The sequence below is a fragment of the Phasianus colchicus genome, chromosome 4, assembly GCF_987193195.1.
Source record: "Phasianus colchicus chromosome 4, bPhaCol1.hap1.1, whole genome shotgun sequence".
Classification (NCBI taxonomy): Eukaryota; Metazoa; Chordata; class Aves; order Galliformes; family Phasianidae; genus Phasianus; species Phasianus colchicus.
The window spans coordinates 45,000,745-45,027,243 of record NC_143439.1 but is presented as its reverse complement, the minus strand read 5'-3'; the positions used below and the strand labels follow the sequence as shown (position 1 = coordinate 45,027,243).

General features: G+C 34.5%; 1 long non-coding RNA gene across 1 annotated transcript; it reads right to left on the bottom strand.

Moving 5' to 3' along the window:
* Positions 1-17,081: 17,081 nt before the first annotated feature.
* On the bottom strand, positions 17,082-26,099 carry LOC116226053 (uncharacterized). The gene is made up of 3 exons (XR_004166219.2): positions 26,016-26,099; positions 24,105-24,225; positions 17,082-17,496 (listed from the first exon to the last, which is right to left on the bottom strand). It is a non-coding gene; the product is annotated as an uncharacterized LOC116226053 (long non-coding RNA).
* Between the last annotated feature and the right edge of the window lie 400 nt (positions 26,100-26,499).

The following is a 26,499-nucleotide window of genomic DNA, read 5'->3' as shown; positions in this document are numbered from 1 at the left end:
GGCCATGAACATCAGCAGGCTTGAGGCTGGGTTATAGATCTGGGAGAGTCAAGGTGAGTGCTGGTATCAGGCACTAGGGCAGGGCCTGAGCCTGCAAGCAATTCCCATGCCTAAGGGTAGTGTGTGGCACAGAGAACAGAAATGTTATAGAAGAATCTGTGTTTTTATTAATTAAAAAAAAAAAAAAAAAAAAAAAGCCAACATCTTAAAATAAACTACAAAAAGGAACCCAGTGTGTTACTGTTCTTAGTGTAGCTTCCTTTCCAAACAGCTGCATCTAGGTTCTGCTTGAAGAAAGGTGATAGAAGTACATCTGCAGTATTTCTGGGAAAAAAATCATTTTCCAAATAATTGGTATACAAGCAGATTAAAAACCACCCTACCATCCTACAAAGAAGTCTGGTATTAATTATTTAATTGGTTCAGTAACAACACTAATATCCAGCTTTATTATATACCACTTAAATTTTCTAATACTATAATTCATATGTATGTCAGTTCCTATGCGTCTCTGTAACTTTGAGCAAGGATGACAAGCTGCTAGAAAGCCAGAACAAAATATTTTAGTTTATTCGCTGAGGTATTTTTCTGAGATACAAGTGTGGGAAAATATTTTCAACTTTAATCTGCTATGCTAATCAAAAATTATATTCCTGGAATCAATTTGATTACACTAAAAGCAACTCTTCTGCACACTTTTATTGGTAAGTAGACACGTTATACTTAGTTCAGGGTAGAGCAGGATCTTGCCTCCTCTTCCATACTAGCTTGGGAATGAGATTACATGTGGTTCTGGAGGTGAAATCAGTTGTTCTTTGAAGGAATGATGAGAAGACAGTTTTCAAATATCATGTTACCTGGCTCTTCAAATGTTGCCATTTCAGAAATAAATTATGAGAAACAGGTGTTTTTTATTTTCTTATAAGTAAATCAGCAATTTGCTAATTAGTGTGCTAAAATGAGAATAATGCAGTGCAATTGCATATTGCAGAAATATGCTGAAAATGGTGTTTTAGAAGAAGAACAGTAGAGCACTTTCTGACTTCCTGGGGTGTGCTTGGTATGTGCAAGGCCATGATAACCAATAAAAGTCTGATATCAGCAAATTTGGCATCTTATCCTTTAACAGGCTAGTCCTGCTCCACTGACAAACTGTCCTACCCCTCCTGCAAGAAAGTTTTGGATGCAAACTTATTTTTGACAAACTTATTGTGAACTGGTTTGTTCATGACCTTGTGACAGCACACCTGCAAACCTAGCAAGCATATAAGGATGCCCAAGAGGGACCTCTGAGGTCATTTTTTTCTTCTTCATCCTTTTAGTGGTCACCGTTGCTGTTTTGGTTGCAGGACAGCATTGGAACTTCTGCAAATAGGCTTTTAAAATAGACCGATGATCATTCTTTCTCCTGTCTATTTTTCTGAATTATTTTTTCTCTGTTTTTGTCAGTTTTCTCTTTTAGCTCTTTTTCTCTCATGAAATTATTAAGTAATTGCAAGATCTAAAAAGCAACAGCTTCTTAGAAACTGTATCTCTCATATAGTTGTTAAGTCATAAAATTGTTAAGTGGTTGTGAGGATTATTTTGGTTCCTTAAAGCATAGTTAACCACCCAGTTTAAAATAGATGGTAAGTATTAGAGTGCCAACATTTTTGGGATAATTGTTTGCCAAAATTTTTGGGATAATTGTAGTATATAGATTTTCCTTAAAAGTGATGATTTTGTGTGGAGCTCTGTGTATCATTTTACCTTAATCTGACAGGGGTTATTCAGAAATCTGGTCACCTCTTCCCTCTCCTTACAGGCAGGACATGATAAGCACACAAGTCTGAGACTCTTCCATGATACTACCAGATCTGCCTGAAAGTAAGAGTATGACTTTTGTTTTCCTGAAAAGTAATACTTCACTTCCCTATCCTTCCATTTCATGGGCTCGGCTTCTGCAAAATGCAACTCCATGTAATACACCTTATCATATAATTTATTTGATCAGTTGCAATATCTTATTTAATTTGACTCAGATGGAGATATGAACCAGTGAATGTTGCTGAATCTTTTTTACCCAGTGATATTTAAAACTAAATTAGTCCAATATATAAAAGCTTATTGTGGATGATGGAATGAAGTAATATCTTGGATCCTAGCTGTATGCTTTTCTAAAGGCAATGTAAATATTAGAACAGATTTGTTGTAGTTTTGAAAATATTAAATCAATTACATGAGCACGAATAAATCCTATGAGGAGCGGCTGAGGGAGCTGGGATTGTTTAGTCTGGAGAAGAGGAAGCTCAGGGGAGACCTCATTGCACTTTACAACTTCCTGAAGGGAGGTTGTGGTGAAGAGGGGTTTTATCTCTTCTCCCAGGCAACAAACAGGACCCGGGGAAATGGCTGCAAGTTGTACCAGAGGAGGATTAGGTTAGACATGAGGAAAAACTTTTTCTCTCAGAGAGTGGTCAGGCATTGGAATGGCCTGCTCAGGGAGGTGGTGGAGTCGCCGTCAGTGGCGGTGTTCAAGAGGTGTCTGGATGAGGAGCTGCGAGATATGGTTTAGTTTGTGGTAGCAATGGTAATGAGAAGACTGTTGGATTAGATGATTGTACAGGTCATTTCCAATCTTGTGATTCTATGAAAAAATATGTATTCAAATTGCATTGCACAAATTATGCAAAATTTCATTCTGTATAACAGAATGATCTGTACTAAAAGTAAGTACCTAACCACTGCTATTCACCACCAATAACATAGACGGATCTGTTGATTTAAGTTGTGAAACATATGGCTTTAGTAAGGAAGAAATGACAGTTGTGCTAAGTATCTTTGACAGAGTAACTCTAGAAGAAGAATAAAAAGTTACTTGCTTTGAAAATTGCCTTGCTTTCTTCAAAGCCCACACTCTTCACTTCACCCTCTGTCATCTTAATATCCATGAGTTCTGTTTCATGTAAGAAGTTTTTCATGTCTTAGTACTTTTCAAAATTATATGAGATGCATGGCCATGAGCAACAGGATTAGCATTACTGAGCCAAGAACATGCTATTTCTTTCAAGTCAGAGAAGCCAATTGCTTTTATTACATTAAAAACTGACCACGGATTATATATCTTCTTCCATTACTTTTTAAGTCTTCTTTTTAAAATTATTAGTAGTGTATAATTATTATACTTCGATTTGTATCCTTAATATAAACTTTCAATTTCTTCTGACTTGAAAAATTTTAAAACGCCTATGGCTAGTTATTCTTAGTTTCATCAGTTATTGAAGTTTATTGAAGCTACAGTTATATAGAAATTTTCCTGATTCCTAAATATAGAATTTTAGAATTCCTATTTAGTTTTGATAGTATTCTCTACCTGAAAATTAAGAAGTCTCATGTAACTCTAGTGTCTTTTCATATAATAAAGAGATCAGAAATTTTGTACAAATGATATTCCTGCTTCAACAAAGGTTGACATGTTTCAGTGTTACTCACAAGTAGTCATGGTTCAAATTTGGTTACACAATAGTAATAATTAAGATTTCAGACAGGAAAAATATGACTTACTATTGGATATCAGCTATGTATGAGACATTAAAAGTCTATTATTCTGAAACATGAAGACAATAGAAACATCATTACAGCATGATATTCTGTAGTGGGGAAAATATGTAAGGACTTCTGAAAAAGTTCAGTGCCTAAAATAGCAAATATATCATATTAATTTCATACTTAGCCTTGCTGATGATATGTGGCCCATCGATCCGGTCTCTCCAGATCCCTCTTCAGAGTCTACCCTCAAGTAGATCAACATTCCTAACTTGATGAAATCAACAAACCTACTGAAGGTACAATCAATTCCTTAATCAATACAGTTGAAAAGGAGATTAAACAAAACAGGCCCCAATACCTAGCCCTGGGAAATATCATGGCCAGCAGCCAATTGAATTTAACACCACACATCCACAATGACCCTTTGGGCCCAGCCACCCGGACAGGTAATGGCAGCTCCCACTATCAGTGCAAGCTGGGGGACAAAAAGATTGAATGCAGTCCTGCCAAAAAGGATGTGGGGGTAATGGTGCGTGGCAAGCTGGGCATGAGCCAGCAATGTGCCCTCACTGTCCATAAAGTCAATTGTATCAAAAGAAGCATGGCCATCAGGCTGAGGGAGCTGATCCTGCCCTTCTACTCTGCACTGGTGAAACCACCTGGAGTACTACATCCACATGTGGAGACCTAAGTGCAGGAAAGACATGGACTGGTTGGAGTGTGTCCAGAGGAAAGCCACAAAAATGATCCAAGGGTTGGTACACCTTTCCTACAAGGACAGGCTGACAGAGCTGGGGCTGTTTAGCCCAAAGAGAAAAATTCCGGGGGAGACCTGATAGTGGCATTTCAGTATCTAAAGGGGGGGCTATAAGAAAGAAGGGGACAGACCCTTTAGCACGGTCTATTTTAATAAGACAAGGGGAACTTTCAAACTAAAGAGAGGAGATTTAGATTGGATATAAGGAAGATTTTTATGATAAGCGTTTTTATGATAAGGAACAGGTTGCCCAGAGAGGTCGCAGCTGCCCCATCCCTGAAGACATTCAAGGTCAGGCTGGACAGGGCTCTGAGCAATCTGATCTAACTGTAGGTGTCCCTCTTAGTTCCAGGGAAGTTGGACTAGATGACCTTTAAGTGTCCCTTCCAACTCTAGCAATTCTGTGATTCTTTGACAGAAAAGAAACATTCTTCATAAGTTGTATGTTCATTGTATGGGGTGCAACCTGCATTATTTAAAACAAGATCACAATGACAGCTTCAGACAGAACATTTGAAACTATCTAGAGCACTAACTGATAAAAGCAGAGTTGGAGTAAAAATTTAGGACCTGGTGCTCACTACTCTCCTTTCCTTAAGGCCTGTCCAGCATATCCAATATTTACTTTTCTCCCCTTCGCTGTGGACAGGCAATTCCTCATCTAAGATCTGAGTAGTTGGTGGCAGTTAAGTTTACCTGCTTTGTTGAGTTCTTCTTCTCACACATAGTATCTATATCCTTGTTCCAAGATTTCACATAGAACAGTAGATATTATTTAAGAAGATATCCTCTCATGTTTCACGCCATTTAAGGTTATAGCAATCTCTAGATAAATAGTTAATGCTAACAAGCATGAAATCTCCAATTAATTTCTGGCCTAAAAGCCAGTGAGGTCTTCAGAAACATATTTAAATCTATAACAGACACATAGACCTTCTCAATGTACTGTTAATATGACAGATGTGGTTGTCTGTATAAACACTCTTCTTAATTTATGTCTTTTAGCAGTTTATATACTATAGTTTATAAAAATAAATGTTGCACAAAGGACAAATAATCAGGTCACACAGACCATCTAATAGTATTAATGCCAGGAAAAGAAAGCATAATGTAGTACATCGGCACAGAAGCATAGACACTTGAGATCATAATTATACGTTTAGTGATGCTACAAAAATGCCTTTTTTCCTTACTGTAATATTCCTGGACACGTATCATTTGAGACCACAATAAGTATTTTATATGTTCTCAAAAACTGAGATGTAAATACAAGGAAAGAGCTGCCATTAAAACCAAGACGGCTGTATTATAAGCCACAAGACTTAAAAGGATTACGTTTAGAAGGTTAAATTCAATGTCATTCTTTTTTCAGTCATGAATCATAAAATCCATTTTGTTGGCTAGAAACCAGATGCAATTCAAAGCTTGAATAAAACGTATACGTGTGGAGGGAGAGCAGGGGGAATACAATTAATTTTTTAAGCAACAATGTAATTTCAGATTGTGGCAATAAAGATCCATGAAAGCTGTTCTTGGCTATTAACTAAATCCAAAAGTTGTGCGTTGTTATTGCACAATCTTTTCTTTGGTTGCACTTTATTTCTTACATGCCACCTATTATGAAAATTGCAGTGCACTGATAGCTGTCAGAGACTGTGAATGTAAGGAACAACTCAAGTGTTTCTGAAACATCCCCTAAGCTTTGTAAACTTTTCTTATGAGAATCACAGAAAGTCAATATTAAAAAATATTTTCTTCTGGGATGAGTAATAAATGGTGCACAACACTTAAAAGGAAAGATTAGAATAGCTTGGCTTGTATTAGTCTATCAAATGTAGGCCACATAGGATAACTGTCCATAAATAAATCAAAGAGAAAACTGTAAGGGGGGGAGGGGAAGGAGGGTGAACAGACAACTAAAGGATAAGTAGTTAAAGGAGTTGTTGCTTGACATAAGAACAAAGCAATTCTGAGCACATTTAGGTTGTAAATTTGAAAGTTCCTAGTCTGGGTAATAACAACATAACCTAATTTATTTGAAAACAGGTCACATCATGAAGGAGTAATATGGTAACAGCAAGTGGGTTATTCTAAATGCCCAGCAGGTTGTTTAAGTGATTTCTGTGCCCTCAACCTCCAGTCCCTTTTTTTTTTTTTTTTTTTTTAATTTTTCTTTTACATTTCTATTGATCTCAATAGTTTTTGAGTTATGTCTGTTTTGAAAGAATTTGAAAAATAATTTACAGGAAGAGAGTATTCATTTTCAACTACTCCTAAAAGAGGTAACACAATTAAATAATTAAATTTTAAGCACTTATTTAAGTACATTGCTAGGATTGAACCAATTTTATTTAAAGAAACATATTCCCACATAGGACAAAATAAATTGCTCTTGTCACAAAAGTCTTCAGCATACCCAACCATTTTCTGCAGTACTATGTCTATCCAACAGTAAAATAATCTGTTTCATGGTCTGCTCTTTCCTCTCTACATATTGCTAAAGATATTCTACGTACTGTAGTAATAAGTACACAGCTGGCTTCTGAAGAAGGCATGAGGTGTACCAAGATTTGACTCACCACAAGAGCTTACAAACTGATAAATAAGCTGCTCCAAAAGTAATTCCTCCTATTTTATTATGTTGGCTCATGTCAGAGGCAGATGTTGGTTCAGCATAGAGGTTAAAACCTCCTGCTAACATTCTGTTACATTTTGTTGGTGTGCAACAGATAGCAATGAGTGAGATTCCCATATCTCCTTATCATTTTCCAGAAGCTGATTTAAAAATCCTCGTCTCAATTCTGTGATTACCCTGAACCCCATTTCAAGGATACAGTTTAAATTTTTGCATCTACTTTTTAGGCAATCTGAACATGACTTTTATATCTTGTTCTTAATGTTTGCTTGGCTGTATTCAGATCAAAATCTACAATTTGCATAGCTTCTCCCTTTAGTGAATATGGCTCAAAATTAAGGAGGAATTATTTCCCTAAATGTTTTTTAAAAAGGAAATGTGACAGATACTTCAACACTATCAACAGAAAAATATTGTCTTATACAAATACTTATACTTTTAGACATGTTAACAAATAGTAAGCATTTTAAATATCTTAGCACTATAAACATATAAGAGACTACATGGAAAACGTCCATGAAGGACACAAACCACTAATAATGAGATGAGCAACAGGTTGAAGAAAACAAGGTCAGATTCTTCTTTTTAACTCATCTATATTTTAGAAACTATAGCTGTGTTCTTATCTGTGTTAAAGGTGAGACCTAGAAGGCCAGTGATTCTAAAAACAAATCTGTCATGCTATTGGATTGATATCAATGACCAGAATTTTGAGTGGGTCTTAAAGTCACGGCATGATAAAAAAGGGTATATCTGTAGAGGACAGACAACAAAATGGAAGAGTTTAATAACATCCTGCAGATTGAGATGAGATCAGAAGTGGAGAAGAAAAGTCAGGAAATTTTTTAGCTGTATGTGCTTAGTGTAAGTAAAGAATTGATATATGCTTAGGACAGGACAGGATTCAGGCATAAGGACCAGAGCCAAGCAGAATGTACTGATATATTAAATAGTTACATTTCTATTGGCCTGCAAATGACATTGGTTGTTTCCCAAATGTGATTTTGGAAAAAGCTTATATCATCGTTTCTCTTATTTCAGTTTCTAGGGCATTAAAATATAGCAGCATGTAGGCTCAAGCAGCAATAGTTTTACGAGCAAGCTGGCATACATTAAAAATGCTGATATATACAATATTACCTCAGGATGCAGTGACAATGGAATACGCAGGGACAAAAATATTTCCAGAGAAGTTAACTTCTCTATCTAGCAGTCATGTAAATGAGTCTAAAACTAAAGCATCAAGCAGGAAGAGTGGAAGGATGAAGCTATTTTTAAAATCACAAGTAGGGTACAGCATGGGCAGCAGCACAGCCTCCCCTGAACTGGCCAGCCAACAGTTCTCTTCTGTATGAGCAGCCCAGAATGTAACAGAAAGAAATACTGGGCAATGCTAACTAGGATATCAAGTCTAATTATGTTGCAAGTGTGTTACACTGCACCCTAAGTCTCAGTCCTCTGCTGAAGCACAGATCAAAGCTCATTCATCATTCCAGGTCTTTTCAGAAATCTCTGTGCAGGCAGAAATTTAAATCTGTAGTGTTTAAAATAAGAACTTTAAGGGTTTTACATATCTTTATTTCACTGAACTCTGCCTCTATTCCTTCCCTGAAGTGACAGATCCAACATTTAAATGAACTAGTTAATATTTAAATAAGATTTTCATAAGCTTCATAGTTTCTTAGGCGTGACAAAAATCTCCCTTCTAACTATTCCCTTAAGCCCATGAAATACGTGATACACCATACATGAGATTGATAAAATGTTTTCTTACAAATAACTGGTCAAATATTTTTATGCCCATAATCTGAAGTAGCACTGGCATAACATCTACTTAATACTATCTTGTTGGTGACTCTTTTTTTATTAATATTAATTTTCTCTTCTAGATTGAACATGAAGGAAATGGCCAAACAAATCTTTCTACAATCTAATTTTCTTCATTTTGATCAACTCAGTTATAGTTTTCTAAACCCATGAGATGGAATTATTGCTGGTTCTCAGATATTGCACTAAGATCCATGTCTTTAGAAGAGTAGAAAGGATGCAATCACAAGAAACTGGGACAGCGTGAGGATAAATGGTTTACACAGCAGAAACAAATTCTATCGCTGTGCCCATTTTGGTTCTTTCATCCTTTCTGTCTTTAAATGCTAAATCAATAGCAATGAGAATATGGAATAGAGAAAAAATAAAAGGACAAAAGACGGCCAGCTTAAAAGAAGCAAACAGCTGCTGCAGAGACAACATATACAGCATTCTGCTTGCTTTCTGCAGGAGAGAGACACTAACATCAAAGATTTGCTTTAGATCATTACAAAAAGAAAATAAATAAATAATTGCAGTCAGATAGTTTAAGTGCTTCCAAGAATAGATATAACAGAACAAAGGGTAACCAAAGATACGAGGGTTGTCTTTGCGAACAAGAAATTTTTCATGGTTAAATTAATTTTTCATATGTAGGGCTAAAACCAAAGTAGCCTAATGTGGTTTTATTTGCTTAAACACTTTTATCAACTAAACTTAAAAGTCTAACATTATAAGTCAAAATAATTATATCCTTGTTATTTTTTCATTTATTTTTCTGGAAAAATGGGTATAGATGCTTAGCTCCAATCATTTCTAAAGTTCTAATTTAAGCATGCCTTGACACAGTATCTATGAAAAAAAGACTCAGAAGCACAATTACTATATTAGAGAAGAAAAATATTTTTGAGGTTTTGATGAAAAAAATAGGGAATCTTGTTATAATCACCACTCTGAAATCATATACCTTGTCTTTCTTTTAAAAATATAAATATGGTGTAGTGGTATAATTAAAGTCCTACAGATTTAGTACTGTTTTAATAAAAATGAAAATATAAAGTACTATGAAAGTATCCTTAGGAAGCAGTGAAACCTCTGAGGAGAGCACAGTTGGAAATTTGCCAGTGTTGTGATTACATTAATATTCAATAGAAAACTTACATTCAACACATTGGTAATAGTAAGGTCATTTTAAAGTCCAAGAATTCAATGATACATTTTTCAATTCTATTTACTGTAATTACTGGAATGTACTTCACGTTTGGGTTCTAATGTGCAAAAATTTGATAGGTAAATCGGGGATATCTTAAGAATGAGGCAGAAATTACCATGTGTTTTATTTTTAAATACATGAATAGAAAGCTCTAGCAGTGTTAATAAGCCCTGGTTTACACTAAGCCTTTTGATTTCTGTAAAAAGCAAATATAAATAATTATTTATTAATGATTAATGTAATTTTAGTTTGTTACTGTTTGTATGTTTATATATATATATATTATATTAATATTATATATATTATTATATATTAATAAATGGCCTAGAAAAGTTTTCATTTATTTCAGATTGAGAGAGTGCACACATTCTTTTCAAAGAACAAGAGAGGTATTTCTGAGGTACTACAGGATGCAATACACTATACATCCCCATGCTGTGTAATGACCAAAAGTATTCTATCCCCTTATCATCCCTGAGACTAACTACCAACTACTCCTAATACAGTATTAGAGCCATTGGTGGGAATGGCAAAGCTGCTGCTGATTTCAAGGGAGTGGCACAAGGGTTAAAAATCAGTTGTAAGAGCCAAGACAACACTGATGAATATAAACATACATTCATTAAAATACATCTATTTGAAGAAAAAATGAACTGAACATGTGAAATATTTTGTTCTGATTGCTTTAAATCTGGTATCAAACAAATGCTTCTGTTTTTATTTCAGTTGGACTACATCCTATATTACAGAGACCATCTTCATAAACATACACAAATGTTTATTCAGAGGATTTGTACTCAGGCTTATAAATGTAAATTTGCCTTTATACAAAACTCACAGCAGCATCTCCATCTTGAGCTAATTTAAATCAGTACGAGAAAAAAGGATGTTAGTATAAAACTTTCCCACTTTCCTGCTTTCTATGAAGAAATGTGCACACCTGGCTTGCTTTGTTCTTTGCACTTGAAAAATGTGTAAACAATTTTGTTGTCACAGTTCTTGTTCCATACTTGATAGTATTTCATATTTGAAGCTCACGAAGTAAGTCTTGCCTGCCACTTCGTTAACTCAAGCTCTTACAACCTAAGCGAATTGCTTAGCTGAAAATAGTTAGCAACTGAATTAATTAATTCATCATTTATTAAAATGTTTATGCCTGGAAGACATTTAACATTGCATGCAATTGATATAATTGAGATGGGATGTGGGATGGTACTGGAAGTTACAGCATGGCATTGGACATCACTTTGGGAAGGACAAGCATTCATTGAGGAAGAGAGAAGGAGCAGGATCTGACACTCAGAAATAGATTTCTAGATTTCCACTGTCATATGTAACATCCTCCTGGCAGTTACTTGGTGTGAGAAATAGTAATATGGGTCTACAGTAGTAGAATCTGCTCATAAAATTGAAGGCAGAAACTAAAAGCAAACTTAAAGCAAGTCACACAAAGCAAGCAAAGCAAAATTCCCAGACAAGCACCTGGACTCAGCACAACTGCCAGAGCAGTCAAACAGCAGCAAATTTCATCAGCCAAGAAAGAGAAGTAGGCATTGTTCCTCAGCCCTGGACTTCTGATCGTTCATGTATCCCATAAATTCAGATGGAACCCTATGTTCTTGAATAAGTAAAGATTACCATTTTGCTGTATGTAAGAAGGACTATTTTGATAAATACTTGCACTGAAGCTGTAGTCTTCTGCTGTGCTTAGCATCATACACTTCATACTGCACTAATGATCACATTCATAATGATAAGAAGTAGAATACTGTCCTACTTATACCACTTTCTTAATCAAAAATTTGACCACTGGGAACTTATTTTTAATTAAGCACACCAAATTCCACAGTAACCTCATCAGATGCTGCTATAAAGTGCAAATGAATATTCTGAAGGTAGGATTCAACTGGCCAGGCTTCACTGTTCTTAACCATATGCAGAGTAATATTTTCAAAGGCTGTCACTTAGGAGGGTACTATAGATGCTATTTCTTAGATTTGCTGGTAATTCAATATTAATTATACATGAATTCATGGTCAATTTCCTAATAAACCCTAATAAAGAAAATGTGTCCATATTTTCTTCAGCTTCTACTTCAAAACTCATGCATTTCATATCACTAATAAATTGTTGATTTTAAAAGATACATTTCTTGAACAATTGGCGTTTCTGGTTCATGAATCACAGCATCATATTTTATGACGACTTTATTTTTGTATAATACACTGTAGTTCTGTATTATACATACATGCTATTTTCACTTTGCTGCTTACCAAGAGAAATGCATGGCATTCTTTCTGCAGTGCCACAATTGCAAATCCTTAGAGTAATATGTGGAAGAGTATACTTTTCCCAGGAAAAGAAAAAAAGCACAGAGAAATATGAAACAAAAACAACAAAATAAAGCAAAAAAACCCCAACAAAATCTACACAGAGACAAAAGAGCAACATTAGTGTTAATATGTAGAAAAGCATCAAATATTTCCTGCAAAAAAGTGGTTTGTTTTCAGATTCACATGTAAATGCTTGCAGGATATAGATTGGCACAGTGCCATTTAATTTCATAGAACCATGGAAAGATAAATATGTTTAATCCTGCTAAGATTCCAACCTTTTCTACTTCTTGCAACAAATAAAAATTATTATAAACAAGCTGCTCTCAAAGTTTCCATTACTGTCAAGTTGTTCAGTGTTCTCCAGACAAGAAAGAAATGCAGGTAAGAGATCTAAGGTTCTTAAAACACCATCAGTGGAGATTGATGGAAGCAACATCAGAAGATAGTGCAACTAATGGTAATATTTAAAGGGAACAGTCAGATAGAAAGATATGTTTTAGAGGACCGCAATGGACAACACAACAGAACATGACTCTTATCTGAAATACCGTAACAAAACTTGTGGAAAAGTCAACAAAGTCAGTGACTGACAGAAAGTAAAATCACGGCATCTCTAGAATTATCTTATCTAAGAATATAAGCAGAATATGACACAAAATGCTATGTATTGGAAGAGTTGTAAATGATTACACTTTTTCTTTGCCATTTTCATTATTAAAATTAAATTAATTTTACAGAGAAAATGCATTGTGACTTGGAAGAAGTAGAAATTAATTATCTAGCAAAGATATTTTACTTTTTAATTGTTGTAATCTGTTTGACACCTGCATTATCTGTCAATGTTCCTATCAAACAAAATTCCCTTTGGGGCTACCAATATTTTTATCTCTCTTGGGCTGAACAGCTGATGAAAATTTGAGAAAGTGAGGTAACTCTGGACCTTGATAATACATTGTCTACTTCAGGCGGAATTTTCAAGGATCTTTTATAATAGTTATATTCATGAACAGAGAAACAGCAAAATAGAAGTCATATGTAGCAGTGATTCTACTGAGTATTTGGGGACTACACACTGAATGAGGCAGGTTTTGTTCAGCAAGTACCCACCTCCATCCTCCCTTCTCTCACTCTCCCAATGGTCAAGTGAAAAGATGGACTGCCTCGCAAACTAGAATGCCACTTATATCTACCTTGTACATGTTCTTCACTCAATAAAACAAGACCAGGCAAAATGCAGTGCCACACAGCGTCAGACCTAAGATATCTGACACAATAGAAGTGATTCTTGTCCATGATCACTTTTAATTAATTTTGCGTCTATTATGTCTGAGTTAATTTCTCCTACATAGGAGTAGCTAGCTTTGTCAAATCTTTGCATATTAAATAGTTTGATATTATTTGTTCCTGAAAAGCATCACTGGGCTTTCCTTAATTGCTTTTCTTTACACTGTTGTGTTTTTTTTCTGTAAGATTCAGCTTTTTCTTTCAAAAATATTCTATTTTGAAAGCCAGAGGACTTGGCATTTTCTAATCACTGACATCTAAATATATTTTCTGTTACTGTATGATCACAAATTAACAGTCTTACTCTGACTTCTCAATCCCAACATAGTCAAACTAAAAATTTAGCTAGTTTCTACTGTTTCTTAACATTACCTTATCAGACAATGTGCCCTTGTGCTTTGACTTCGTTTTCACACTTCATTTCACATCCTTTTGATAACTCCTAGAGCAAACACACAGGCCAGACAGGAAAGATTAACCCTTCAGTCCCAAAGGTAAAAGAGACTTTGTTCAGATTAGCAAAGAAAAATATTAGTAGTCAGGGAAACTGAGGGTACTATTGTTTGAATAGATGAAAATTCAGAATAGAAGAGATGAAGTATGCACACAAGACAAATGTTACATAACCAGTACACATTTTCTGCAAACTCTGCAATGGAACATAGAATTGCCTTTACATAGAACTCCATAGTTTATGCAGGGAATCTATACACCTGCAAATTGTTTAATGTGCTAGGATTAGTGCCAGTAAAAGAAATACAGAAGAACCTACCATCTAATATGGCTTGTCTGGAGGACAGACAAGATGACAGAGGCTGGTTTCTCTGCTTTATGGTCTGACTTGACTTCGAGAATTGTCAGGAAGACTAAGACATCCAGAAAAATTATTCTGCATGAACTATATTTAGCATCTCCTTCTTTCCATGAATAAGTCCTCAGGCTGTGCACTTTGTACTTCACAATCTTGTTGCATCTGTTCAGATCTGTTTCCTGGAGCATGGAAAGAGGCCAATTTTTGAAGGGAAATTACAAGATGGAGGTACTTATGACTGTTATTCAGTCTCTTAATTGATGAGTTCCCCTGAAGGGCAGGTTAGGTGATCCACGTGAACCTGGGAATCAGTTTCAAAATAAATGAGGTCCTAGAATTTGATGGGGGAACAACTGATGCTTGTTGAGTTGGGAAGAAAGTAAAACCCATATGTGGAAAATAATCTTAGTGGCAGTAATCACCTATGGCCACATTTACACTAAGAAAAGCACTATATAAAGCATCAGCAAAAAAAAAAAATCAGAATACCTTGCAGGCAACAAGATGTTATTCAGGTGGAATTTCAGAATTGGTAGTGGAAGCATAAAAAACAAAGTTCCCAATGTTTTTAGTAAAACAGCTATCGTTTTGAATGTGCATGCATATAGTGGGAGATCATTGAAAGCAAATAATGTGAGGGCAGGGGAAAGCCTTCCATATAAGAACTTACTAATTTTTTTTTATATTGCATTTCTTCATTTCACAAACTGCAGACAAACATAGAAGTAGTTGGAGATGTGAAGTGTACAAAATTTGATTTTCTTTGAAAACCTAGAAGTAACTGAACATGTTTAGAAATCCAGTGAAGTGGGAGCTAGAATCATTCCTCTCAAAGCTTTTACAACTAGAATCTGATTTATAGTTCTGTAGTGCCAAAAGAAAAAAAGCCTAAGAATTGATCCAGATGTTTTTCAGTCACAGAACAGAGACAGGTGGTCCCTGTCCAAAGAGATAAAACATCAACAGGGACATTTGGCATGGAATAATGAGCAAAATGCAAGAATAAATGAAAATAAGAATGTAAACAGTAGTGGTAGCAAACAACACATAACTCCCACCATTGTTAAGGCTAGATAAATGGTAGGAAAAAAAAAAGAAATCTAACAGAAACAAAAAGAAAAGAACACATGTAGTTGTAACAAAGTGAAGAAGGAAAGAAATCAAAGCAGAGCTTTCAGCTCATATATGAACCTTACTTTCCTCTAAAGCCTACTGAAACTGAACTCCTTACTGTGAGTCTCCCCTGTATAATTCTAGTTTCTGACCGGAGGTGAGCTCAGTTCACCCTCTTTCACAGTGCAACATTAACTAGCTATTCTAACTATTTCATCTGGATTTTTAGCCTGCCCCCTTTTGTTTTCATGTATATATATCAATTTTACATAAAGGCTTCCATAATAAGCTAATTAAAATTTTTTTGAATACCACATAGAGCAGGCTTCCATTGAGACTTCCCTTTAATTTAAATTTACATATTTTTCCATGGATATAAAGTTAGATTTGGCTATACTAAAGCACAGTTTGCTTGCATTGTGTGAGTCAAGCTTTTTTCTTTTTTAATCATTCACTCAATTTTTTTTTGTCACCTGCCAACTTTGTTTTCTTCAACTAAAAATGCTAAACAGAATGAGAATGGGAATCAATCTTTGTGAGACCCAATTAGAGCTGACCTCCTCTCAGTGAGGACTATCATTGTGTTTTGACTGCTGGTTTGTCAGTTTCAACATAGTCAATGCTCACCATATTAAGTTTGTATCATTCTGTATTCTCAATCAAAACATCATGCAGAAACAAGTCAAATGCCCTGCAAGTAATCAAAATCTTATGAGGGTGATGGATAGGGAGTAAGTGTTTTCCAAAACAGTTTCAGTAGATTATCCTTAACAATTTTACCTGCCACTAACTTTTTTTAAGAGTCAAGTACCACATCAGCTATTCTATTATTTGTCAAGGATTTACATATGTTTAAAGAAAATTTTGATATGTTTATTTACCCGATTCTAGTATTAATGGAAACTGTCATTTAGCACTACATCTAAATTCTATTCAGAGATAATTCAACAGAAATTTTAAAAAGGCTATCATTTTAATCAAAGAGCAAATGTTATATTTTTCTTTAAAAATATGTATAAAGATATCCCACGTCCATTCAAATCCCACACCATTCAAATGGTGTATTTGGATTAGGAGTCAAAAGACTAAACAGCAAAAACAAAACTGAGTCAGTCAGCCATAAGATGAGAATTATTGCAATAAAAGCAACATTCTGAACAACTTAGCTGAACTATTTTCTCTAGTATCATGTCTGTCTGCTCATATAATGTCCTGTGTTTTCTTCTGTTTTGACCTAGATGAACACATTTTCAAGACATACTTCTATACTATTATGGCTCAAACTATTATTCATCGTTTGATTTGGATGAGGAAGAAATATCTACTGTATTTTCGCAGCCATTATGTGAATAAGATCAAATATCTACTAGATATTTGCAGTCATAATGTGAGCAAGCTTGGTACATTTTACTACCATCAGTTTCTGCCTTTTTTTTTTTTAAAGCATCTCCAGGTAGAATTTGTCTTCCATTATAGTTGGCCATATACGAGTAAACAGCAAGTGTTGTACCTTCATTCAAGAGGTAACAGTTTACTACACACATTTGTTTTCCATCTCACAAAAAAAAAAAAACAGAATGTAGTTATTAATAGCAGTTACACAACCCTACTTGTTTATTTGTGCTGCCATTTATTTACAGGCATTTCATTCCACAGATGAAAACAGTTTCAGTTCTGAGCTAGTGAAAAATAAGTTCATGAAGTTATGGTTTCCATGGTTTCATTACAGTGCCTGTAATCTAGTTTCAAAATTGCACTTCTGGGGAACATTTAGAGACAGAAGACACTATTATAAAACACTGTCAGTTATAAATTAAAAGAATGTCACCTTAACTCTACAGTTGTAAAAGCTGACTTTGGAGTTCAGAAAACCAGCAAAGCAGGTATCTTCTACTGCATCGGCATTTCTAACAGTAAATGCAAAGAAAAAATTAGACGATGGGACCACCATTAAACAGGGGAAAAGTTCAGCCAGGATTCTCTTCTTCCACTTCTCTTCATGGCAGCTGTTTCCTAATTTTTCAGAGAATATTAAGGTAAGATTTTAAAAGTGAAGTTTGAAAAATTCCCAAGTGTAAACTACATTGTTTTCCACAATCTTCCTAAAACATAAAATATGGAGGCCACCTTTCTAAAATCTATGGAATTCTCAAAAGAATATATTCAACTCCTAAAATACAAGGACTCTATAAACTGGTTATAAAGCACAGTACAAGAAAGTTGATAAGGCAATCATTACAACACATCTTAGGCTCCTGGTTACCAAATATCAAATGAAATATCTGAAAGAGCTCTACCATAAAACAAACATTTTGACAATACAATCACAAGTAGAATGTATTTTTTCCCCACGGTAGTAAACAGTGGAATAAAGTAAAGAAAGGAAAAGACAAATAATGCTTTTATAATCATATTTTGTGTGTCAAATTTTTCAAAGGAAATCCTGATTTACACAGCTTACAGATTCCCATTCTACATTTAAATACCTATTTAAGAAAAGATGTAAACTCTGAAGGCAGATAAAATAAGCTGAAGTCAAACTTTATTTCTCACAAAATACTTTCCATCTTATACTGTTTGTGAATTAATTGATTCAAGGCTATTCCTTAATATATTCTTTTCTATCCAGATTACTTAAAGAACTACAGCTCAGAATTCTTCACTAGATCATTTTATGTTTAATCTAGACCCAGATTCGTGCCTTGAATAGCTTGAATTTAACAGATTTGCAAGGACTGCTCCAAAACTAACACCTCCTATTTTATTCTGTTGGCCCACAACATAAGCAACAGATGTTGGCTGGATGGCAGTTAGGATTGTACTTTCCCACCAATATTCCATTACATTTTGTTGCTGTGTAACAGATGGCAACATAGGGGCAGTCTGACAGAATGTTATCTGACGTGGAAGAGCATATGAAACAAAGGCATGCCGTTGAAGTTGAGATTGAAGTGAGATAAAAATGGCATCTCTGACAGACACTGATACTTGCTGAATGTTTCTGGAGACCAAACAGTGGGTATGAGCACAGTGAGGCTCATTCAGTGAGGGCGGTGCATTCTGACAGTGGAAACAGCAAGTGAAAGACAATTGTTATTCCAGTTGTTCATGCACAACTGTCACACACCACAAAAGGAAGATCATCTCTATTAGCAAATCTGCTGAATCAGCTAACGGTTGTGACTCGTGAAAACATAGAAGAAATTCTCGGTGAGAATAGAATACTATCAAACAGTGTTACTGTGTTTTGTTCCTGTTGTAGTCTCCATGAAAATAAATAGGAAGCATTACTTTTGGAGCAACTTACACACATCTGAATTGATTCAAAGCAATTAAGACTGATTTAAGCCCTTCAAAAGTTCACGGGGGATATTTTCACTGGCAAGGAATAAGTCCAGTCTATGAAATAATTCTGGGAATGAAAGAAGAAATTATTGTCAAGATAAAAATGATATTTACCCTCCAATTATTAATTTCAGATTTTTTGCATAATGCTTGTATCAGTGACATATATTTGACCATACAACCTGTGTATTGTCCTCACTGAAGCTCATGGTGCTACACCTCAAATTAATACCTTTTTCCACCTTACAAATCTTTCATTCAGCAAAATCCCTAATATACATCTGGCTTTAACTATGTGGTTAAAATCACTTCCTCAAGTTTAAAGGCAAAATTGAGGAAATTTAAAATTAATTACTAAAAAGTTATGTGTTTTCTAAACTGGACATCAACGCTGTCTTTGTAGTAGTTAGAATACAAAATGCTTCCAGAGACTGATTAATTTCCTACAAAGATGAATCCTAATACTGGTGGCATTAGCTTGAGCTGCTTGTTTTTCCCATTAATTATTGACTAGACAACAAGATAGGACAAGGTAATTAAAATGCCTTATAAGAAGAAAGTGGGCCCAAATGTCTTCAGTAGGGTTTAAACGATAATTCTAACCTGCTTGCCCTAAAAGTTATGGTAAAACTTCTACAGATTTATGCAGAAGATGAAGCAGGTTAATCACAGCTTGCTGACTCAGAAGTATTGCTAGTTTAAAGCTACGTTTCTTTTCTTTAACAAGTTTTGTTATAATCTCAGTACCATACTCCAACACAAAGTATCACTATCAGAAGTAAAAAAAAAAAAAAAAAATTCTCTGCTCTCCTATTTCTGAGACTTAAATCCATATCGTTTTCAGGAACCATTGGCTGCAGTGATCTCGAGTAGCTAATCTCATTTCTAGTTTTTACCATTTTTCGTGGGTAGCTTGTCCTGCCAGCATTTGAGCTTTCTCTTGTTTTTCAGCAATTGTACTAACAGAAACAAACAATTTTTCCAATTTACTTTATACATTCTTTTTCTCCCATTATTTCTCTGCTGGGTCTCTTCCACCACAATTTTCCTTTACAGAAATACTGCTACCCAGTCTGTTTTGTTTCAGGCTATTACCATGGATAGTAGTACTCAGTATATAATTTTATGCTAGAGGTTCCACCTATCAAGAACTGCTGCATCAACATCTTGTCCTCTGATCATAATGTAATTATCACATTCAGAAATAATGACTTCATCAAGGTCTTCCCATTTTCATTCACGAATAACTTTGGCTACTGTCAGAAGTTAATAAAAGTAGAGAGAATAGAGGCAACATTGTCTGATTGATATAACATTGCTGAGAGTGTGACAGGCTTGCTTTTTTAAAGATGAACATGAAGACAAACCACACATTCACCTGAATCTCAGATGGGACCAGGTGTCCAGAATTAAGATTAACAGAATTTCACAGGATTTTAAAAGCATTTCAGATGTTTGTAATTACCAACTGAAATGTTTTCTGACCTCAAAAAAAACCAACACACATAATGTGAATATACATTAAAAAAAAAATCACAGATTCTCTAGTAGAATAGATAGTTTTATATATCATGAGAGGAAACATATATCATTACTACAGCTAAATAAATATAGGAATTCATACACTTCGATATTCTCTCTCTCTTTTTTTTTTTTTTTTTTTTACAGTGGTTGGCAAGAAAAGTTATAGAAAAAGGTGGAAGAAAGAATGCAGGGAATAATTATTGAAAGAATTTGAATAGAATTCATAGAGTCAGCTTATGCAATCATGGAGGTGGACCTTAGGCTGTTCCAAATATTTTCCTAGGAAGCAAACCAATAATATTTCTTTATCATAATTAAAAATAACCCAATTTTTCTACATTGTCTTTCAACATGTAATGAATGCTTATATAATATAATAATATATGATTAATATAATATTATATGATTATATAATAATAAATGATATTCCTAATTCTGGACTTCAAAACAAAGAATATATTTTTATTTACTGCATTCAAACTGATATTTACATTATCGTTTCCTTATCATACGTACAATATCTTTAATTCAACAGTTTTCTAGAGCTGTTATTTAATGTTCCCTCTGGTCGTTGAAAAAATGATGAATTAGATCTCTTCATATTATTTTGATGTTGGGAACTCGCTTTTTTAATAGTAGAAAATAAATCTATACAACACTTCTTTCTACTACATCACATATTTCTGTGATTATCTAATCTGTGATTACACAGTTATTTCCAGGAAAACAACAATCTACCTGATGTTATAGTTCCTCTTTCTCTATGGAACAAGTCTAGAACCAAGATACTGGTGGACTATTTAGAATTAATGGGGAGATTGATAAAGACCAATATTGAAAACCTGATACTTAGTGAAATTGATAGAGCAGGAACTTTTTTTTTTTTAATAGAATCCTAGCTGGTATAGTAGTCCTATTATTATCATCAGATTGCCTTCGTCAATAAAAAAATCTTTTGGACAATAAGCTAATTTTTATAAACTTATTTGGCCTGGGACCTTTTTCACACAACTGTAATTCTGACATCTGGTAAGACAGATAATATAATTTATATTCCTTATATCAAGGCTATAATGTAAGATGTAGGAGAAAGAAATATCAGATAAAAACAAAAGCCCAAAGGAACAATAATAACTCAAGGAAAAAGCAAAACCACAAAAATATAAAAAGAAGGCTCATGTTTATTTAATGAGTGCTCCTGATGGGAAAGAGAGCCAAAATTACCACTGACATTTTTGTGATTTTGACTTTTTAATTGCTTGTTTGTTCCTCTGGGATGCTTGCTCAGGCATCCGTTAGATTTTTACTAGCTAAATAAAGTGGTTGTTCATGTACTCCAGATTGCATTTGTAACAAGCTTCATTTCTTATTTGTTTAAGAATTCACTTGGAGCTCTATTCTGATTTGAGTTATAAAGTAATGTTGCAAGAAACTAAAGTAATTGAACATGTAGATTCTAATATATAATTAGACTGTACAGAAGCATAAAAACTAAATGCCATACTGTCATACTAAAAGTCCACTGGTCATTTTGTACAATGTTTTATGTTTAAGAAATGGCAGAATCAAAAAGCCCAAGGGACTAAGTTAGCCAATATGGAGATGCCATATGTATAGCATTATTTTTCCCCCTTACAGAGGTCACCTACTGATTTCTAATTGCTAGAGATTAATAGAAGTTTTATAAAAAGCATAATTTAACTTTTGAATTTTTTGCCATCTATTTGATTATTTGTGATCATCTTGTAAATACATAAATCCTCAATGAATCTCACTAAATCTAACACATTGTTGAAAGGAAATCTGTCACAGTAGATCAATATTTTATATGAAAAATTGTACATATAGGTTTCTGCCTTTGAACTATATTGAATGTTGTCATGTTCTTGTATTATGAAACAAGAATGTAATTATTGCTACTTATCTATGTTTTTTCCTTGTGTTTTTCACTCATCTCTTTGCTAAAGCACATAACCCCTAACCTTTCCAAACTGCTTTTGTATGACATTTTTTCCCACAGCTTCAATATTTTAACTTTTTGAGCTCCTTCCATTTTGAAACTTTTTTCAAAATGAAGTATCCAAAAATCCCAGTAAAACTGCAATATTGACATATAGACTATTTCTGATGATACTCCAGCTCCCTATATTTATGACTAGCATTTTTGAAATGTCTATTGAAATGAGTATTTATGCCTTGCATTTTTTGAGAAGTGAGATTTGCATTTCTGTCTCTTTTACACTCTACTTTGCATTTACTAGTATCACATTTCATCTACAAAGTTTCCCATTATCCTGATTGAATATAGTTTTCTGAAGATCTTCACAGCTACTTCTGGTCCTGGTTAATCCAGCTAATCTTGTACCACTTGCAGATTTATTGTCTCAGTGCTCAATTACTTTCCAGGAACAGTTCTTATATGAAACAGAACTAATATTTATTTGTCACAGTGAAAATTTTCTTCACTTCAGTCCTGTAAGTAGTTTTTTAATCCATTATATAATACTCTTTTTGTTAATTTTTGTCACTTCTTAGACTCCTGATTCAAGACTTGTTAAAGATCCTGTGGAAGTCTACCAAAATTGTACTAATGAGATAAATTCACCTTATACACCTAAAGAATCTTAAAGAGCCTTAGCTGTGGTTTTTTTTTTCCCTCTTAAACTGCTTTTCTCATAACAAAAAAAAAAGCATTCCCAACTTTTTATATATGAGCTGATGTATGATATACATCATATATAATATATTTAGCTCCCTCTTATAAAGATCTGAACTTGGAGAAATCTGATGAGCCTCAGAGATTCTAAATTATTACAAATTTCATAGACTTAAAAGATCAAGCAGAGACAAGAGGCCTTGTTTATATCCAGCTGCAGGAGGCAATGCAGTGTAATGAGCTCATCCTTTATCACTTGTGTCGTTTCTCTGATACATAATATCTGCTGCCCATGTTCGTACCACAAGAATTAACTCAGTTTCTCTTCTGTCAGTCTATATCTTATTTGATATTTGAAAGTCTAACTTGGTTTACATCCTGAAAACATTTCTTGAATTTATGGTATAGCACAGACATGTCAGTATAATCACACAAAAGCCATATCTTCAAACAGAAAAAAAAATAATCACTGAAAATTAGACTTGTAGCTTTAGGAACACCAGAAACTATCCTGTTAATTGGTATGCCCAGCATTCAGATAGATAACTTCCCACCCTTTCTCACAACTTCTCTTTCAATGCTTGTTGCTTTTTTTTTTTTATTTATTTTTAGAAATAACGATATATGACTTACTATTTAGATACTTAGCTCAGTTTTACCATTTGCTACGCACACTTTTTGACTAACCGTGCTTTACTGGATCTTTCTTTCTGAAGCTTGTTCTTATGCCATGTTTTGATAATCTACTTACTTTTAAGGTGTTAAACTTGACTATACCATATTCACTGCTGGAGGTTTAGCTGCTATCATTTCCCAAAGTAGCTTCTGAATTACTTAACCACAAATACTACCAGAATTAGCTTTTCAAGAAAGAGAAGTTCAGAAATTGTTTCTCTAAACTTTGAGCTACTTCACTGTATTATCTGTTCCCATGGGGAATAAGACTTGTTGAAGTGCTAACCCCATGGGAACAGATGCCCATCATTATTAACATTCTGCTAGCTATTGCTATCATCTACTTCTCTAGTCCAGTCATCAACCTGACCTACTGAGTCCCATCCCTAAACTGTGTCCTTAAAGCTATATATAAACCTACCTCTTAAATATCTCCAGGCATGGTGAATCCACCACTTCTTTACATTGAGGGTGATCTGGCTGCAGAAGGAAGTTGTTCCTGATGTCCATTCTAAAGCTCTCCTTGTCTGTTTCCTTGCATCCTATCAATGAGTTGTCACCTGAGTGGAGGACTAACACCCAAGCCTTCATAGGACCTCATTATTACGTTCTCATTTCTATGAGATTTTTGCAGTTTTTCCTGTTCACAAAATGCTGTTTTATTATATCTGATGTGGCAATTTACAAATTGTAAAATTCATTGCTTAATTATTACTACTTGAATTCAGCTTTATTCTGTAAGGTTGCTTCTCTGTAATTTATACACTCTTTAGCTCTGAATAACTTTGATCAACTCTAAAGAAAAAACCAAAACCTCTTTTCTTCAATATCCCTTTTCTCTTTGCACAATTGCAGGCCTGAAGGGAGCTCAAAAGAGAAAATATTACTGCAGTGAGTAACACAGGAATAGTGACAGTAAAAAAAAAAAGTACTAAAGTAGTTTTTTTCTGGCAAAAAAATCTATTATTCAACATTTATGGCTATTAAGATTTTTATGTAAGTGCTTTTTCCTCCAACGTTATTAACAGAGTGCATTTTTTCGAATATATTTTACATACACTGAAAGAGAAATTTATTTAAAGTATCATAGGTATCTTAAATTTTGCCTCTGGAATTCATGAGGTTTTTTCACTTCTGATTTAAAATATATGTTGTATAGGATTCATATCTATAAAACTTAAACTGGGATGTACAGGGGAAACTGAACAGTGTGTTCAGCAGAGTAGGAAATGAAGGACTTTATTTCCCATTCCTGAATTACTTCAGAGTCTCGAGTAACCCCTGAGGAACTTTTGAAGAGGAAGTGAAGCTTGTGTATACAGCATTTCTCCCTCCAGGGGAGAGGGAAGCTCTTGAGAAACTCAGGATGCAACTGACTCCCTAGTGCTAGTTGAAGCATTGTGAAAAGAACAAAAAGATGGTAGTACAAAAAAATAATGGAGGAACATCCAGGCACTGGGTACAAGAATCTTAGACATGAAGTACAGATTTGTACCACATTATCCAACTAAGAAATAAATCCTGATGTAAACAGTTCCAAAATCAAACCTTTTCAGGAGTTAAAAAACATGATGTAACGAGTGCTCTAAAAATGGTTGAGAAAATCTAGAGGAATTAGTTAAAAAACATGATTTTGGAGTTTCAGAGAGTTTGAAAAAACTTTTTTGAAATATACTATAACTCAACACTTGAATTCCACAGTGATATTAATGAAAAAAAAAATGAGCTAGTTCACAGTTATCAGATTTTTTCTAGTCGCTTCCTTCAGGAGCAATTCTTTCATCCCTTTTAGCCTGCTGAGTCAGAAGCAGAGTAGAGAACATTCTTCTTACAGAAAGCACAGTTGGTTTGGTAGCTTTTTGTTGTTGTTTGTTTTTAACTACTGCTTTTAACCAGTTAACAGTGTAGTACAACACAGCCTGAAGAGTTCTAAGCTAATGCACCGTTATTCTAACTTATAGGCAGAATGCATCAACAGAACATTAAGAAGAGTTTTGAACATAATTACTTAGCAGATTTGTTTCTGAACAGGACATTTTGTTTATTTTTACAAGAAATCTGGTCTTTGAGTAACATGTCAGCTAGATTGTTGACTTTTTAATATGTATATGTACTTAATACATTTGAAGTTTTTAAGTAAGTTAAATAGTTAATTGTTATAGTTTAACCTCACAAACAGCTCAGCACCATACAGCCGTTCACTTACTCCCACCAAGAGGGATGAGGAAGAACGTTAGAAATAAAATAGAACTCTTGGATTGAGATAAAAGCTATTTACTAGAACAGCCAAGGAAAAAGAAAGCACGATGATAGCTGCAGTGCAATTACTTACCCTCTACTGACTGCTGCACAGCTGTCCACCAGCAACACAAGGCCTCACCCCTCAATAGCCAATGCCCAACAACATCCAAGCGGCAACTATTCATGGCCAGCTCCTCAAAGCTTTATGGCCTTCCTTATGATGTCATGTGGTATGAAGTAACCCTTTGCCTAATTCAGGACACCTGTCTTGGCTGTGCCCTACATGAGAGGCCTGGCTTGTGCTCCTATCATTTAGTAACAACCAAACCATTGTCTAAAACCAGCATATTAATTTAAGATGCTAATGTAAGACTGCAGTAGTATATGGGATGGGAAAATTTACAGGATTCTAAAGTAGTGGTAAATTAGAAATGCTTACACATTCAAATGTGATTACCTGCTGGCTATGCTAAAAAAAGAAAGTAGATATGGATGAAATCTAATGATTAAACCTGTTAGCTATTTGTTTCTTAAAGAAACAAAAAATAAAAACACCACCACAAATAACGAAACAA